We start from the raw sequence: 5,841 nt of genomic DNA on the forward strand, positions 1-5,841 counted from the left end.
TGGAACCATCTCCCATCACCAATTTGGAAGACAGACATTCTTTCTACTTTTCTGTACTGTACTACTGTAAATACAGGCTTCAATTACCCAGTTTATCATGCTACGCAGACCAAACCTTGTTTTCACAAAACACGTATTACTCCTCACATCTGGTGTGCATGACGGGCCGTCACTGACGGTTGTGACTGGACACAAGCAGTCGTCTGACACCATTGCGGTCAAATCAGAGTTGGTATTTGTAAAAGTGCCATCTGTTGGTCAGATCAGATCTATTGGTTAATATGCAGGACATTGTAGGGAATCTCCAGGCTAAAATGGGATACTTGGCAGGCTAGTTACACATCTATAGGCATAGGCTGCTGTGGACTTCCAATGATGCACTGAGTGTTTGTTCTTCACTCTCTCTGTGTTTATAATCCACTCTGCATTGCATTATTAGTTTTGATTGATCTTTGACTCTCTTTCATAGTGTGTCTTTTGTCCTGTCTTCCTCCCACACCCCCACCTAGCTGCCCCTCACTGAGCCTGGTTATGCTGGAGGTTTCTTCCTGTTAAAAGGGAGTTTTTCCTTGGCACCGTCACAAAGTTTTTGCAAATTGGGGATTGCTTAATTTTTCTTTTTTTGTCTGGGTTATTGTAGGGTCAGCCATGGTAGGAGTCTGGATGCTGGTGGTGGTGGAGATGCAGAAGGTGTAGACTTGCATAAGGTTCTCTGTCTGCCGAGAATGAGGTGGAGATGGGAAGACTGAAAGGCTGAATGACAGAAGTGCATTGAGATTTAAAGCACATGGAAGAGAGGCTAAAGAAAGGACCATGGAGAGTGGGAAAAGGTGAAGTGATGTAAAGAGTAGGTTAGCAAAAATTGCACTATGTAGATTTAACCTGATTCTTTTCTGGTTGGCACTTCCTGTGCATAACGTCCACCTTGCAGTAAATGTAATGGGATGCACACTCTTCTTCTTTTCAAAACTAGTGGCTTCCATACTGGACTGGCCCCTGTTTTTAATGCAAGTTCTGAAAAAAAATCAAGAACAACACAATAATGGAAGACTACAGCACAGGGCAGACAACAGATATAAATCTTTAGGAAGTTGATCAAACATGTGGCAAAGAGATAAAGTAGCTGTGAGGAAGATCATGATCTCCTTTGTGCATCCGTATCGCAAAGTTTCTAATTAAATGCATCAGTGCCAGATCATATTGACAGTCTGACTGATGCAGCTCTTCCAGTAGACCATAATAAAACCATAACCCAAGCAAACAGTTGACCCTGAAATCTTCAATCTGAACCATTTTAATGAGAGTTTGTGCTTGAAACTGCAGTCATTGTGTGCTGGCTAAATAAATATCAGCAGAAAAGTGATGAATTTGTAGCTAATATGAACCTATCTAGTAAAATATACACAATGTAATGAGTGGGAAAGTTATTCACCTGCTTCCAAAACACAGTAACTAATCTAAGCAGCTCCGAGCAGTTCCTCAAATTTCTCCCTATAAAAAGCGACAGTGTTAGCATGTTTATCTTATTTGAATTATTTATATTATGTATTTAAACAAATAGTCCAAAGGACTTTTTCACAGGAGTATGTGCCAGTTTAAATGCTTTTTGTATTTATTTAAAAAATGCTACTTTTCAAGTGTGCAGTGTATTAGTACAGCCACAGAGATTATGATTATGAATGAAAGTAATTAGTCTACATTTATAGTTTTCCAGTAGCCTCATTTTGCCTGTATTGTATGCACGTCAGCAGCTCCAGCAGTATATTAGCCGTCCATTCACACTTTCTGGGTCGTCATAAAAAAAAGAAAGGTTTCCTAAAGCCTTTAAAAGGCAGATCTCCAGGCTTTTGCTAACTCGTGAAGAGCAGGTTGGAGTCCCGCCTGTGCAGCAGCACAGGAGCGAGCCTGCACCGCTTCTCTTCAGGGTGTTAATCTTTCGCTGTCTGTCCTTGCTATTGTTACTGTTTGAGAAAGGCTCTCATGACTTCAGCCATGGGAGGCTGAATATCAGGAAAAGCAATCACCATGAAAACAGACACACCAACACTCACAGTTTTAACTTTGCCTGTTTTGTTTTTCTTTTGTTTTGTTTTTTACAGAAGCATTGAAGGGAGTTAACCTTCCTCCGATTCTGCTCCCCTGTGGCTAGACCACTGGACATGCCGGCCCTGTAAACACTACCTCCACACATTCATACATAAACACACACATAATCAGAAACTGGGGGGGAAATAAAACCACCTCCCTTCCTCTTCTTCCTCTTCTTGTGTCTGATTCATGCTGAAAGTCTTTGTCTCAATATAAAAATAGCTCCTAATCCTGCTTATCTGGAAAGTGTGTGAGTTAATGTTTGTGCACATACTGTACACGGTGTGTGTGTGTTTGTGTGTTGCTTATGCATATCATGTGCAGGTGTGTTTGCATCAAGGTTCATTTTGAAACAGCTCAGTTCTGTTAGTGTGTGTGTGTGTGTGTGTGAGCGTTCACCCTGGGAAATGAAAACGCTGACCCAATTTAATACACCTGTGTCTCGCTGCACTCTGGCCCAGCACTCAATCTCCATCCGCCTCCACCTCAGCTTCAGTGGAGTACAGCTCTCCAGCACAACATAATCCTGGGTTCTCCGGCTCAGCTATACAGATAACTTTAGCCAATTCAAACATAGATGTGTTTTTCTTATTTCTTCTTCTTCTTCTTTTTTGTTTTTACTTAAAAATCTGAAACTATTTAATTTGAAGCAGGGGAGGCGAGAATTTTCTTTGGGCTGATGCTTCCAAATCAGATTACAGTTTGCATAATTGTGCACAAAACTTGTTTACATTTCATAATGTCAAGTCATTTAAACAAAACAATTCATCTCCAAGCGTGCCCGGGCACAGTAAAGATATTTAATAATGCAGCGCGTATTAAGAGTGTACATAAATATATAGCAGAATTAGCAGGTTTAAATGATTGTGGGAACATTTGTTTTCAGATTTATGCTGTTTTATGTGTCTGCTGTTAGGGACGCGCCTCCGTACTGGGTGTGTTTCCTCTCAGGCTGAGCTCCCAGCATGCCGAGGAGGTCCCGATGAGATGCTCCTTGCCAGGTGGCCTCACGCTGAGTGGTAAAGCGGTAATGAACTTCCTTCCACACCGCTTTCACTCATCCACGTACGCAGGCATAATCTCATCCACATCCCCGAGGCACAGAGAGATGCCACATTAGCATGGTGCTATCTTTTCTTGAGAGTGTGTGTGCGCGATCGTGGGTGTGTGTGAGAGGAGAGACAAATGACTGCATTGTCCCTGGATTTGTACTTCCTGAGTGTGTCTGTAATTAATATGGGCACGCAGCGGGTGTAAACATTAGAAAGGGCAATCCCCCCTCCTTTATTTTTTTCCCTGGGATTAATCTGTCTTGTCAGATCTGCGTCTGCATTAAATCTCAAAACTCTGGCCTGGCAGCAGTCCCATCAGCACACACTTACACACAATAAAGAAGAGATTTAGTGTTTTGCTTTACATCACTTGGTGTCTATGTTTGCCATGTTCTTAGTCATAGTGTCAGACCTCATGGCTTTGTGATAAAGCTACACTTTTTTCAGTAATTTCTGTAATTTTTGTTAAGAAAATGTTTGCCCTTTTTTTTTTTAGCTGCCTTTAACTGAATGCACCAAAAGAGGATGTGCGAGTACTCCTTAATTACTCAAGCAGGAGTCATTTTGCACTGTGTAAAATGTACATGGAGGGCCAGTTCAGCACCCGGACTCTTCTTGTCTTCTTGAAATACGCAAGACCTTTCCTGAAAGGGAGTGTATGTTGCTCTGAAACCTGTACATACTTTTCAGCATTGATGGTCGTTTCCAGATGTGCAATTTGCCAATACCCATCAGTTGCACTCCCACACCATGAGAAATGCAGGCTTTTGAAGTGTTACAAAGGGCTGAGTCCCATTCCTCTTTAGGTCAGTGGATGTGGGATCCATGTTTCCCTAAAAGAATTTCAAATTTCCATTCATAGAGTCAAAGTGGAAAACTGTTCTGTCTCTGAGCACTTAACAGTTGTCCACTTTGCCTCTGGTTTTAATGCAGCGAGGGTCCAAAGATCACAAGCTGATTGTTGGCCTTGTACTTGCGTACAGAAATTTCTCTAAAATTACTGAATCTTTTGATGACATTATGTACTGTAACTGATGAAAAAGTCAAAGTCTTCCCAATTTTGCATTGAGAAACTTTTCTGAAATTGAGATTGGTGAACCTCTGCCTCGCTAAGATGCTCTCTTTTTAGTTGCCAGTCATGTTACGGACCTGTTAACATTTAACCTAATTACTTGCAAAATCTTCATCCAGTAGTTGCCACTTACTTTTCCAGGCTTTTGTTGCCACATTCCCAACTTTTAAACACACGTTGCTGCCATCAAAGTCAAATTGAGCTATATTATTTTACTACATTATCTTTCATGAAATTGTAAAATGTCTCAGTTTAAAGTTTTACATTAATGGGTCTGTACTATGATTGCATTTCATTGGCTCTTTTCACCTAACATGGTATCTTTCCTGTATCCTACACTACATACATAACTGCTCTTTTCACTCCCAGTATTTTAGCAAAACCAGTGGAGGGAAACAGGGATACAGCCACAGAGAAGCTGCAGACACTTTTCTGTCTGCAGTCATGTGTACTTTTAACTCTTCCCCTAACCCTCTAGTCCCTGTTTTGCCTAATTTTACCTCTAACTAAGCTCTTCTCTCTAAACGCTCACCTGTCCACAGCTACTCTCTTAACCTCCTCACACCAGCCATCACACTCTGGCCTTTCCTTCCCCTTAAGCTGCTGCCCTTCAGCCCGAGCCACAACATTTCCTCCCCGTGACCCTCTTCCTCTCCTTTGCCCTTTCTCCAGGCCAGTCTCACTCCTCTGTTCCGAGACATTATGTCTCTTAATTGAAGCTGACAACCACATCAGTTTCACAGGCTGGTGTAATGTAGCAACAGGCTGCCACTAAACAGGTGAAGCCTCCTAGTGAGTGCATGGAAATGTGTAATATTACCCAGTTAATTATTAGGATCTGGGGTCTAAATCAATACAGCTGTAATTAGCGCAGGAGGGACAAATAATTGTGGCGTAATTAGTGAAATGAGGGAATTTGGAGCTTCATACCTCTTGCTGCGACGGTATTAGGAGGTACTTTGTGATCAGCTTTGATGTCATGGTAACTAATGAAGCATCCATGCTGCATTACCTACATGTAACATCTGGACGAACTGCTCGGATATTAGCTGGCAGAGACAGAAGCAATGAGACATATTTGAACAAATGGGACAGGAGTTTAGAGAACTGCTGGCCAGTGCAGACGGTCATGCATCAATACATCAACATTATAAGAACAATAGTTTACTGATTAGCAAATATAACATGATTTCAGAGGTTTACTCACATCTGCACAACGTCTCCAGGAATAATAGATTGGTAAAAAAGCAAAAGAAAGAAATTTCCATTAAAACTAATATGTGTTGTCTTTAAACAATCCTAAGTGCATTAAATCAGTTCTCACATTACACAAAGACATTATTTGCTTTATGTGCCAGTAGGAAAGGCCAAACCCCGTCCCCTAATTTCACTATCAGGTCCTGTAGTGGTATAAAAGTACACATGGAAAGCTGAAACCATGTAGACATAACATGCTGAGTCTGTGTCTATCGATACACATTTCCATGACACCATATAGCGTCAGATGTATTGATTTGTTTGTCAATTTGAATCTAAATTTGTTGCTTTTTTAATAATTACCATAGTAACAGTTGGAAGTAATTTACTTAACCATTAAGAAATGAAAGACCTCATTTTATGACCTTCGGA

Source organism: Perissodus microlepis, chromosome 19 (genome assembly GCF_051167445.1).
Source record: "Perissodus microlepis isolate ML-2025 ecotype Zambia chromosome 19, ASM5116744v1, whole genome shotgun sequence".
In the NCBI taxonomy this organism is placed as follows: Eukaryota; Metazoa; Chordata; class Actinopteri; order Cichliformes; family Cichlidae; genus Perissodus; species Perissodus microlepis.